This window comes from Vicia villosa, linkage group LG1, assembly GCF_029867415.1.
Source record: "Vicia villosa cultivar HV-30 ecotype Madison, WI linkage group LG1, Vvil1.0, whole genome shotgun sequence".
Taxonomy (NCBI): Eukaryota; Viridiplantae; Streptophyta; class Magnoliopsida; order Fabales; family Fabaceae; genus Vicia; species Vicia villosa.
Window position 1 is genome coordinate 45,393,614 of NC_081180.1, and position 13,516 is coordinate 45,407,129.

Here is a 13,516-nt window from a genome sequence, read left to right on the forward strand (position 1 = left end):
TAAATTACCTGACCCAATTTTGCTATTGTGTTCCTAACCTATCTTAAACATTTTTTTGTGGATCATTGTTTTCTATATAATTATTGTTAAATTTACAATTAAGTAAATTATTTCATATTTTTAATTTATATTTAAAATTTTACATTTGCATTTGTTAAAATTTTATTTTTTTTCTCCAACTCACATGTCCTTTTTTATATGGTTCTTTATTACACACAAAATTAGCACATGTCCTTTTTTATATGGTTCTTTATTACACACAAAATTAGCACATGAATAAGATAATAATGTTTAATCTTAAGGGCCAATTTCAATACAATGCCTATTTTATTTTAAACAATAATGACTTTTATTTGAAAACTAAAGTATTTATTTTCAAATTTCAAAACGATTCCTATGGATATTAGGTTTTCAAAGAATTGGGAGTATAACAGAGCAATCAATAAAACTCTAACTCTATTCAAATAAAACAATTCTTTTTAATTATGCATATTGCTTATAATTCCTTTTATTTATATTATTCATATCATTACAAAAATACTACACCAGGAAAAAAATCACCCGTGCGGAAGCACGGGTCTCTGACTAGTTTATATTAAGAGTGAAACCCCAACTTAGTTTTTTTATTTTTGAATACTCTTTCACAAACAATTTTGAAATTCAATTTCTTTATACAACTTAAATAGATTAATCTAGTAAATATAAAAAACTTTTTTAATCTAGTGTTGGTTTTTTAACTTAAAATATTTAAGAGCATCTAATCCACATGACCACATCCATCATCCTCTTATGAGTTTTTTATAGACAGCGGGTCGTGTCGGGTGCAAGTTTTACACTACCCAAATTCATATTCGAAATCAGCACTCGAACCCAAATCCAAAAGTTGTTCGGGTGACAAAATAACATCCACGTCCACACCTGTTGAGTTCGGATTTTTTTCACCCAAACCCGAACCCGCAACAAAATACATAAAATACATTTTTCATACAATTTTCCGATAACTTTCCACAATATATATATATATATATATATATATATATATATATATATATATATATAAGCGGAGTGATTTCGGGTTTCAGATGTGGGTTTCACACTACCCAAACCCGCACCCGAAATATCGGGTGGCACCCGAACCCGAACTCAAACCCAGACAATTCGAATTTTCACCCGTTGACTCAGATTCGGGTGCGGATGGGCCTCGCGGGTTTGAGTCTGCTTGCCATCTCTAGTTCTTTAAATAGGACCTATTTAATATTTTATACTATATTACACTTTCACATTTTCTAAACAACTCAATTACACTTTTTAAATATTCATACAACCCATCAAAATTTTAAAATGGGTCTCACCAAATCTTACAATATATTTCACTTTTATATTACTAAAAATATATAATTCAAACAATTTAATTCAAATATGTCAAAATACATTTAAAATAAATAAAATTTAAATAAATAAATAAGTATATATATATATATATATATATATATATATTAAAAAACATAATACATGACACAAATAATTTACTAACAAATACGTTAAAAAACATAAACGTTAAAATAAATTACTTAGAAAATACATTAAAAAAACATAAACATTAAAATAAATTACTAGCATAAAATACAAGAAAATGATATATTTAAAACATGTTTCAATTGTTACTATTCTCCTGCCCATAACGTTGTCATATATGTTCTATCAAGTCTTGTTAAAAGTGTCGATGAATTTGTTTATCACGAACATCAAATCTTTTACGTAGGAACTCTTGAAAATCAATATTAGAATCATTCGGCAATGTTGTCGCGTCATTGCTCAAATGATCATAAGAAAAATCAAATTTTCCACCATATGTGAAACGTTCATCTTCAACAATCATGTTGTGTAATATTATGCATGTATTCATTATGTGTTGAATTGTGTCTAAGTACTACAATCGTGTTGGGTTACGTATGATCGCAAATCGAGATTGGAGAACTCTAAATGCTCGTTCAATATCCTTTCTTTTGGCTTCTTGATGTTGGGCAAACAATTTTCTCTTATCCGCTTGTGGCATCGGAATACTTTTCACAAATGTGGCCCATTTAGGATAAATATCATCTGACAGATAATAACCCTTGTTGTATTCAGTATGATTGATTATATAGTGAACCTCGGGAGCTCGTCCTTTCAAAACATCATTGAAGACATTTGATTGGTTCAACACATTAATATCGTTGTTTGAACCCACTACCCTAAAGAATGCATGACAAACCCACAAGTCTTTTGAAGCCACTGCTTCAAGCATAACAATTAGTTTCCCATGATCGCCTCGAACATACCGCCCTTTCAATGCAACTGGATAATTTTTTCATTCTCAATGCAATCAATGCTCCCTAACATACCTGGAAATCCTCGTGCCTCTCACATTCGCACTAGGTGTTCAATGTCTTCAACGTTTGGCCTTCGCAAATATCGTGCCCCAAAGATGTTGATCACCCATCTTGTAAACTTATAAACACATTTTAGTGTTGTGGTTTCACTAGTGATGTTCCATATGCCGACATACGGATAATATCAGTGCATTTTTGTAATGGTGAGATACTTGACCTACCGGTTGCATCAACCATCATTCAAAAATACTCATCATGCTGACCAAGAGCTTCAACAATACGAAGAAACTCATGTTTATGCATTTGTTACCTTTGACGAAACTGCTCATTTGTGTATACTGGATTTTGTGAAAAATAATCATTAAATAATCGATCATGTCCCTCTTCACGATTCCTCTATATATTCCTTCTTTGAAGTGCAGGCCTTTTAGAGCTCGAGGCTCCTTCTTCCATAAACAACCTCATGTTGAGGCGGTAAAGCGGCAAGCAACAAAAGTTTTGGAAATATTTATCCGGGAATTATCGTGTCCACAGAGATTGGTGAGAAGAACTGCCGTTCGACTATCTCGCGTTCTAAGTTTCATGATTTGGGTGCGGAAAGGTAAATGCTGGAAAAGTAAATAAAAGCAGATAAACAATCTCAATAGTCTAAGAGAAAGAGTTATGGAATTGTATTTCGTTCTACCCGTCTAATACTTAAATCTGAATATCTTATCGCTCGACACTCACAATACGCATCAAAATCACCGGGCATCATTCGAGATGCCACATCGGTGTCCATGTATGCAACACCAACGAAAGCTCAACCGTACTATTCACATCAGCGATTTCTCCACTGACACAAACAACACGGAGGCATTAGACTCGATACCCATTACGATTATTAGTCCTAAATCCATTTATGCAATCCAGAAACTAACAGTTATCATTCCTAATCAAGATCTATGGTGTCCATGTCTGCAACAACACAAATCCAAAGCATTTAAGCAAAAAGATCAAGAACAACAACAATGATGATTTGTAAAGCAAATATATAAACGATCCCAAGATCGACAAATATACATACAAGAGAGGAAAAATATACATACAAACCCCACCATTGGAATGAAACATAGGGAAGAAAGAAGATGAATCAGAAACTCTCACCGTCACAATGAAATCGAGACAAATCCACGATCAATCCACATGATGTAGCATCCAATGGTGTTTCCTAAACCTCTAAACTACCAAAAATGGATCAGAGCTCAACTTGTAAAAGAAGAGATGATAAAAAAACTAGAAAAATTTGTTCTAAGCTATTTATACAAAACTGATTTACGCACAGCGCGCGACGCGCCCTCCAGCGCGCGTAGCGCGCTCTCACTTATGTACCAAACCGCCCTATCGCGCGAAGCGCCCTAAAAACCGCGTGACGCGCCCAATCTTCTGCTAGCTTTTGTTCTTCAACCTCAAAGAGCGCGCTGCACCAGAACAGCAGAATTATTTCCTTTTTGCTCTCGCAGCCGTGTCTTCAACACTTTATTCTTCAAGGCTCCGAAAACGCAAGAATACCTATAAAAATACAACAAAACTATCAAACGGTATAAAAGTGTATGAAAATACAAGTATTCGTAAAGTAAACGTAATTACACAAAAATGGGAAATTATTCAAACGGAGCAAAAAGCGTCGATAAGTGCCACTATTTACATACACAAAATAACTACAATTTGGCACTTAACACCTCACAAGTTCTTCATCCATATCATCATTCATATAATCCATGAACATTTTTGTGATATGTGAAGGATTGGAAGGATCCATGTGAAAAGAAGTTTGATATTGAGTGGAAAATGATAACAAATTCTAGAGAATGAAAAAGGTTGAGAAATACTATGAAGCTTAGTGTGCATGTTAATGATATTTATAAGACTAGTTTATAACAGCTAGTTTGACTTTGAATAACGACTAGTTTGAATAACGACTAGTTTGAATAACGACTAGTTTGAATAATGACTAGTTCGACTAGCGACTTGTTTGAATAACGACTAGTTTGAATAACGGCTACTTTGAATAATCAAAATTTAAAAATATGTAATCATACTAATTAAGTCCATATCAATTAAGTTCAAAATACATACTCATACTAATTATGCCTACAATACATAATCATACTAATTAATTTCATATTTTTCTCTAATCATGTCGCACAATATTTCATGAGCTTGTAGTTGTCTTGTATCCATATTTGATGCATCTTTTGAGAGTATTTGCAGATCATTCATCTTCAATCTTTCCTCCGCACTCTCAGCCTTCTTAATCTTTGCATCAACCTTTTTATTTTTATCTCGACTTTTTCACCCTCAATACGTGCATAGTCTCGTGCAAACGTTGACATCAAATCAATTTTTTTCGAAGTCATCTTTCAAAGAATCATATTTGACATTAGCAGTAGTAGACATTTCCACAAACTTTTCCTTCTCTTTCATTTTGGTTGCCTTTTGACCGATTGGACGACGTGACAAAGTATGTGATGGTGGATTGTATTCGCTACTCGTTAGTGTCGGTGGATTGGAAGATGAAGAATATGCTCCTGAAGCTGAATTCTTTGTTCTTTTTGTAAAAGATTCTGATGAACCTGCGAGCCATTTAGGTTCATCTTTCAATAATCTCCATGCAACCTCAAATATAAACTTTTCACCTTCATCTTGGAAATAAATTTTATATGCAGCTTGCATGATATTGCTCTCGGAGCTCCCACTTTGTTGTGTAGACACGGCTTATTTGTAGCATCCAACAAACTTTTGAACAGATGGATTAATTGTGTGTCATCGACCTTTAAGTGCCATCGGTTTTCTCTCTTTGTAATTGGTGTCATGATACTTGTTGTAAGCTTCGCAAATCCTATTCCAAAAACTATCTCTTTTTTATCAACCCCAACAATTAAATCCTTTGAAATATTGAGTCATGATTGAATGAAAACTTCATCCTCTTTTTGTTGGAACCTTTGTTTAGGCGTTTTCGCAACCGGTGCAGATGCAACTTCTTCACCAAGGTTAATAGTTTATACGCTACCTTGAGTGCAAAATTATTGTGTTTCATGTTCTTGATCATTTGATTGCACGCCACTGCTGCTTATTTGAGCCACATGAGGAATAATGGGGTTAGTTGGTTGAGATGTAAATTGTTGATATTGATATGGATAAGGTGGTGTATGATATGAGTAATTTCCAAAGTGTGGATTATTTTGTGAATTTGGGATAAAATGAGAGTTTTGAAAATTTGGGTTATGGTGTGAATATGAGATAAGAGGTACGTTTCCGATGTATGAATTGCTTTGTTGATTTGGAATAGAAGGAGGAATACCACCATTTTGCATAAAATTAGACCAAGAGTTGTGTTGATTGGGATACATTGACAAATGGATGTGTAAGAAGAAAAAAAATAAAATGATATAAAATAAAGGGTTAATACTACTTTACCCCCTGCCATATAGGCGAGATTCGGTTTACCCCCCTCTAAAAAAAATTTATTGGACAAACCTTGCAAAACAAAGATTCGATCAAATTTGACCCTGATCAATTTTTTTGGCCAAGATTCTTAGAATCTTGCCTACATGGCATTTTTGGTAGTGCTGACTGTACATCACATAAGCAATGTGGCACAGTCAGCACTGCCACGTGGAATTTTTTTTTTAAATTTTTTTTTTAAATTTTTTTATTGATTTTTTTTAATTTTTTTTTTAAAAAAATTTTATTGATTTTTTTTATTTTATTTTTTTAAAATTTAATATTTTTTTCCAATTTTTTTAATTATTATTTAAAATTTATTTTTATTATATATAAATTCGCAGGTATTTTCAAATCCGTAGGTAAATCCGCAGGTATTGTCAAATTCGCAGGTAAATCTGCATATATTTTTAAAGGTAAATCCGCAAGTAAATTCGTATGTAAATCCGCAGGTATTGTCAAATCCGTAGGTAAATCCGCAGGTATTTTTAAATCCGTAGGTAAATTCGCAGGTATTGTCAAATTCGTAGGTAAATCCGCAGGTAAATTCTCAGGTAAATCCGCAGGTATTGTCAAATTCGCAGGTATTTTTAAAGGTAAATCCCCAGGTATCGTCAAATTTGTAGGTAAATCCGCAGGTAAATTCGCAGGTATTGTCAAATTCGCAGGTATTTTTAAAGGTAAATCCCCAGGTATTGTCAAATTTGTAGGTAAATCCGCAGGTATTGTCAAATCCGTAGGTGAATCCGCAGGTATTTTTAAATCCGTAGGTAAATTCGCGGGTATTGTCAAATTCGTATGTAAATCCGCAGGTACTGTCAAATATTTTTTTAAAAAAATAATAAAAAAAAATTAAAGAAAATCAACAAAAAAAATATTAATTTTTTTTAAAAAAAAATTTAAAAAAATCAACAAAAAAAATTTAAAAAATCAATAAAAAATTTTAAAAAAAATAAATTAAATTCCACGTGGCAGTGCTGACTGTGCCACATTGCTTATGTGCTGTACAGTCAGCACTACCAAAAAATGCCATGTAGGCAAGATTCTAAGAATCTTGGTCAAAAAAATTGATCAGGGTCAAATTTGATGGAATCTTTATTTTGCAAGGTTTGTCCAATAAATTTTTTTTAGAGGGGGGTAAACCGAATCTCGCATATATGGCAGGGGGGGTAAAGTAGTATTAACCCTAAAATAAATAGTTGAAAATTAAACTAGTTGTGAATCAAATTTGTAATAAAATGAGTGACTACTTTTATGTTAAAAATTATTACCGTTGTGAAATTATTACCGTTGCATATATTGTCAAATACTCCAAGGTTCAATTTGAAATTAATATATATTGGCTTCTTATTATTTCTAGTCGTTGCATTAATGATATTACCATTGACTTTCTACACGTTGCACTAAATGCCAGTTAAAGAGCGTGGTTAAATATGAGAGCGTGCTCAAACGTAGTAACATTTTTTCCCTCGATTATCCAAGTATTTGAAAACAACAGTCTTAGTAAATGTGTAGAAACGCCTATGTGTCAGCCGATATGTATGCTCTAAGAAACATCTAAACATTATTAGACGGTGATTCTTTAAATTAATGTGATGTATTTTTATTCCCTAATTGGACCGAGCGACATTAGGTTGAGTATTCAAGTATGGACTTCGATTTTACATTAATTTTTAATATAAATAAAACAAATAATAAATAAAATAATTAAATAAAATTAATTCAAAATAAGTGAGATTGCTTAATTAACTTTAAAATAGTTTAAACAAATCGTTGATGTTTTGCAATTTTTGAATTCTTTAAATGAGATGAATTTTTTTAAATAAATAAAAATAAAAATAAAAAATTTCAAACAAATTAATAGTTTTAATTAATTGACAGTGTAAAATATTTTACGCGGATAAAAAATAACTAAATACTGAATAAGTGAATTACTTAATTAACTTAAATTTTTGGCGCATATGTAAGAAAAGATGATAAGATGATACATATTTTTTCTCACTTTTTTAATTAATATTTTTTAATATTTTTTATATAAATATATTCATAAAATTGTACTCTTAATTTAATTAAAAAAATTGGAACAATAATATGTTATTCAAAATCAATTATCTAAACTTTAACTTTCAAGTATATTTTTTGTTATTATGATCAATTGATGCATAATCTCTTATTATTGAAATGTTTAGCTCTACTCCCAACACATCACCCTAGGTATGCATGTCGAAGAATGATTCTCCTACTTAGGGTACTTGAGTGTTTTCGGCTCTTCGATATGTTTGATGGGACAGTGAACTTGTTGTCTTTGGATCTGGATTGTTGATTTTTGACTGATTTCCTTATTAAAAGAGGATTTTACCCCCCCCCCCCAAAGCTTCTTTCACCTTCTTAATGCTCTCCGCTTATCTTTTCTTTCTAGGGTTGGTTGTCGACTCTCTTGCTCCTTACAGGTATGTCATTGTTGTCGGTCCGCACATAATAATGGTTGATTTGGGGAATGTGCCAGAGGACGATGCTTTTAAGCACCAAGGGAGAACCTTTATAATCAGCTGGAATCAGGTTGCTTCACTCAGTCACTACTACAATAATATATTTTATGACAATATTTTCACCTCACGTAACAAAACATTGAGGTATAAATATAATACCTTAACATGTTATTATGTTTCTTTTTAAAATGAACAAACTAATATGTCGGTTTTGCGAGAAAATCGAGGAGTAAACTAATTCAGGTAATCCCAGCAACTTCAATTTATGTTTCAAATTAGTTTGCTCATCGATATTGCAAGATAATCGAGGGGTAAACTAATTCAGAGTACATGCTTTGAATCCCAGTAACTTCTTATTTTGCTTTTAATCCAAAAATAAGTCACTTGTCACCTTGGTCTTATTTACCAACTGTGTGTGTGTATAGCTTGTAGTGTTCAGTTCACTTACCTAAAAAACATATATCAAAACAGCACCTACAGAACCCTAACAAAAAGCTCAAACAATGGCAGTCCTAAACACATATCATCCTTTAACTAGCTTTAGAACAACTTAAATTATAAGGAGACTTCTTTTGCCTGACTGTGACAAAAGTCACAAATATCTTTATTATCATTCACAATTTAAGGGTACAATTGAGACATTTTAGAGAGCCTCTCATGAGATAAGTGACCCAGTCTAAAATGTCACATAGCTTGGTTGAGAATTGTAACACCCCATAAAATTCTTTATTTAATTTAATTAATTTTTGGATTAAATATTAGAATTATTTGAGTTAACTGAGAATAATGGAAATAATGAGGCTAATGGGCCAGGGTCGCGTGTAGTAGAAGGGGGGGTGTCAGTGGTGAAGCCCATTACTAATGATAAGCTTATTTTCATAAAATAGAAGGAGTTGTGGAATAGAGAGAATTACAGCGTTTTGGGAAAAGAAGTCTGAACGTGAAAAGAGGAGAAGAGCGAAGAAGTGCGACGCGAAGAAGAGCGAAGAATCAACCTTCAGGTAAGGGGGGACTCTTCCGTTTATCTTCTATTATGGGATTATAGGTAGTATGATAGAATTTGATCGTGTTATTCGGATCAATTGGGTTATGCCTAGGTTGTAGAAATGTTAGGTTTTTGGGGGAATTGATTTATAATGAATTGTATTGATCGTGTGTGGTGATAATTGGATGGTTGAATGTATTATAAATGTGTTATAATATGTGTTATTTCACTGTATGCGAAATCTGGTTGGAGTGAGTTTGGTTTGGTAGTGATTCGGTGAAAGAGGGACGAAATCGCAGGCTGTTTTCTGCTATTCGGAGCGCTGGAAATCGCCAGTTGGCGCCGCGTCCAGGAGTTGGCGCCGCGAACTGCTTGGCAGAAGGCCAGGAAGTTTTTGTTGTGCTCAGTACGCGCCGCGAGAGTATGGCCGCGCCGCGAAGGCGTAGTTTCTTCTCGTTCCGCGCCGCGAAACCTTGGTTGCGCCGCGAAGGCGTTGTTCCGATTCGTTCCGCGCCGCGAATGTGTGTGGCGCCGCGTGCTGTTAGTTGTTGCGACAGGTCGTTTTGAAAAGTTTAAAAATGTGTAACTTTTAAACCGTAAGCCGGATTTCGGTGCCGTTTCGAGTACAGTGAAGCTAATCAAATAATTTGTATACTCAAATGGTGTTTTGAGTTGTGGCTTGAATTATTTTTAAAACACTCGATCTTATTTGTTGTGGTGGGATATGCTTATAGGTTCACTAGTGAATGTCTTACCTGTATGATGACGTGGTTATAACTGGTGTTTATTATACATGTATTGTTGGTATGAAATATGTGTTTTATTGATGATTATGACATTGATCGATGTATGTGGGTGATGAGCATGTTATGGTTGATGCATGCATTCATAATCATTTGGTGGCTGGTCCTTGACGATGGTGGATCAGTGGTAGCTAAATCCCGTTGTGTGGAATTAGTGAGTGGGTGTTACCGTATCCTTGACGATGGTGGGTCGGTGAGTTGGGTTATCCCAGATTTTGGTACCACATGCATGTAGTTGCATTGCATTAGGCTGTTTTGCTATTATAACATGAATGGAAGATTGTCCAATGTTATAATATGTGTTAATTTGGTTGTTTGCTTGCTGATTATATGGTTTGAATCTGATCATAACTGTGATTGGGTGAATGGCATGTGAAATGATATTTTATTATCTATATCTTATAACATTAGTTAAATGTGAATGAGACTCACCCTTACTGTTGTTATTTTTCAGATTGAGGAGTAGCTCTCGTACTTGGTGAGGATTAGCTCGTCAAGTAGTTCGTTAGAGTCAGTTGGGTCCGTGTCATGCTCTGGTCGTGTAACACTGGGGGCGTCGTTTAGAGTTACTTGTTAAACTTTTATTTTGGATGGATTTTATGTTAACGTCTTAAGTCTGTGACTTGGCTGTTTGTTATTCAGATGTTAAAGATAATTCCGCTGTGTTAAACATGATGATCTGAATAAATTTGGTTGACGTTCTCTTTTATGGCATGACATGAGTATTATTGTTTAATTATTTGGAAGTTGTAATGCCCTTTTTCATGTTTACTCTGATTATTATTTATTATTTATGCGGGGTATTAGAAGGGTGTTACAATAGTGGTATCAGAGCATAGTCGGTCGTTTGAGTCAGAGTCTTAGTGTCGGTTTATCCCTCGTATGCGATTAGTGTAAGATTGACACTGTCGATACTTCTTGTTCTAATAAATATTGTTTGATATTTAGCAGAACAATGGCCGGAAGAGGAGGAAGGAACGACGACGCGATTGCTGAGGCTCTCGGTATGATTGCTGGTGTGTTGGGGGGGAATGCCAATGGAGCTGGAATTGGTGCTGACAGGCAGCTGAATAGTTTTCAGGGGAACAACCCTCCGTTGTTCAAAGGCACTCACGATCCCGAAGGCGCCAAGAAGTGGCTGAAGGAAATTGAAAGGATCTTCCGGGTGATTGATTGTGACGAAAATCTGAAGGTGAGATATGGGACTCACATGCTGTCTGAAGAAGCTGATGATTGGTGGATGGCTAGTAGGGACGAACTGCAAGCTGCAGGTGTTGCAATCACTTGGGCTGTGTTCAAGAGAGAATTCTTGCGGAGGTACTTTCCTGAGGATGTTAGAGGCAGGAAAGAGATTGAATTTTTGGAGCTGACACAAGGTAACATGACTGTGCCAGAGTATGCGTCCAAGTTTGTTGAGCTAGCAAACTATTATGTCCACTACAATAATGATGAGGCTAGTGAATTCTCGAAGTGTGTTAAGTTTGAGAATGGTCTCCGTGATGAGATTAAGCAGGGTATCAGATACCAGAGGATTCGCAGGTTTGTCGATTTGGTTGACTGCAGCCGAATCTTTGAAGAGGACAATATTAAACTGAAGTCGTCACACTCTCGCGAGTTAGTCGACAGGAAAGGGAAAAAGCATATGGATCGTGGTAAGCCATATGGTAAGGGTAATCAGAAAGCTGGAGGCTGGAAGAAGCCTAGTGGGGGAGACTCTAGTGCCCCTATTAAGTGCTTCAAGTGTGGAGAACCTGGACATCGCATTCACGAGTGCAAAAGTGAGGAAAAGAAGTGCTATAGATGTGGAAAGGCAGGTCACATTGCTATTGAGTGCAAGGGGAACACTGTAACTTGTTTCAACTGCGGGGAAGAAGGTCATATTAGTCCTAAGTGTCCTAAGCCGAGGAAGAATCAAGCTGGTGGTAAGGTGTTCGCCTTATCTGGTTCAGAGACTACCCCAGAGGATCGGTTGATTAAAGGTACGTGTTTTATCCATGGCACTCCTTTTAATTGCAATAATAGATACTGGAGCAACTCACTCGTTTATTTCATTGGATTGTGCTAAGCGACTGAAATTGGAAATATCTGAGATTAATGGAAGTATGATCATTGACACTCCTGCGTCGGGTTCAGTGACTACTTCGTTTGCTTGTTTGAACTGTCCAATTGATATTTTTGGTAGAAAATTCGGAATGGACTTAGTGTGCCTTCCGTTGGAACAACTGGATGTTATCCTGGGCATGAATTGGTTGCAATTTAACCGGGTTCATATCAACTGTTTCACGAAAACGGTTATTTTTCCTGATGATGTCAGTGTTGAGGACTTAGAGATGACGGCTAGACAAGTGGATAAAGCAATGAAGGACGGAGCTGCCGTGTTTATGTTGATTGCGTCCATGGAAGTAAAAGAGAAAGCGGTGAGTAGTGACTTACCGGTAGTATGTGAATTTCCGGAAGTTTTCCCAGAAGACGTAAGAGAATTACCGCCAGAGAGGGAGGTGGATTTTGCTATTGAATTAATTCCGGGAACTAGTCCTGTGTCGATGGCACCTTATCGTATGTCGGCATCGGAATTGACTGAGTTGAAGAGTCAATTGGAAGAGTTACTCGAGAAGAAATTTATTCGCCCTAGTGTCTCACCGTGGGGTGCACCGGTGTTACTAGTGAAGAAGAAAGAAGGTTCAATGAGGTTGTGTGTGGATTACAGACAACTAAACAAGGTTACTATCAAGAATCGGAATCCCTTGCCGAGGATTGATGATTTGATGGATCAACTAGTTGGAGCATGTGTGTTCAGCAAAATTGACTTGAGGTCGGGATATCATCAGATTCGGGTGAAGACAGACGATATTTAGAAAACAACATTTAGAACGAGGTATGGTCATTACGAATATACAGTGATTCCATTTGGAGTAACCAATGCGCCGGGGGTTTTCATGGAGTATATGAATAGGATCTTCCATCCTTTTCTGGATCAGTTCGTAGTAGTATTTATTGATGATATTTTAATATATTCTAAGAATGAAAAAGAGCATGCGGATCATCTTAGAGTGGTATTGGAACTATTGAAGGAAAAGAAACTTTATGCAAAACTGTCAAAGTGTGAGTTCTGGTTAAAGGAAGTGAGCTTTCTTGGGCATGTAATTTCTAAGGATGGTATTGCCGTTGACCCAACGAAAGTAGAAGCAGTGTCTCAGTGGGAAGCTCCGAAGTCAGTTTCCGAGATCCGTAGTTTCCTTGGTCTTGCGGGTTACTATAGAAAGTTCATTGAAGGTTTTTCAAAGTTAACGTTGCCGTTAACTAAGTTGACTAGGAAGGGTCAAGCTTTCGTCTGGGATTCGAAATGTGAAGAAGGATTCCAAGAGTTTAAGAAGAGGTTAA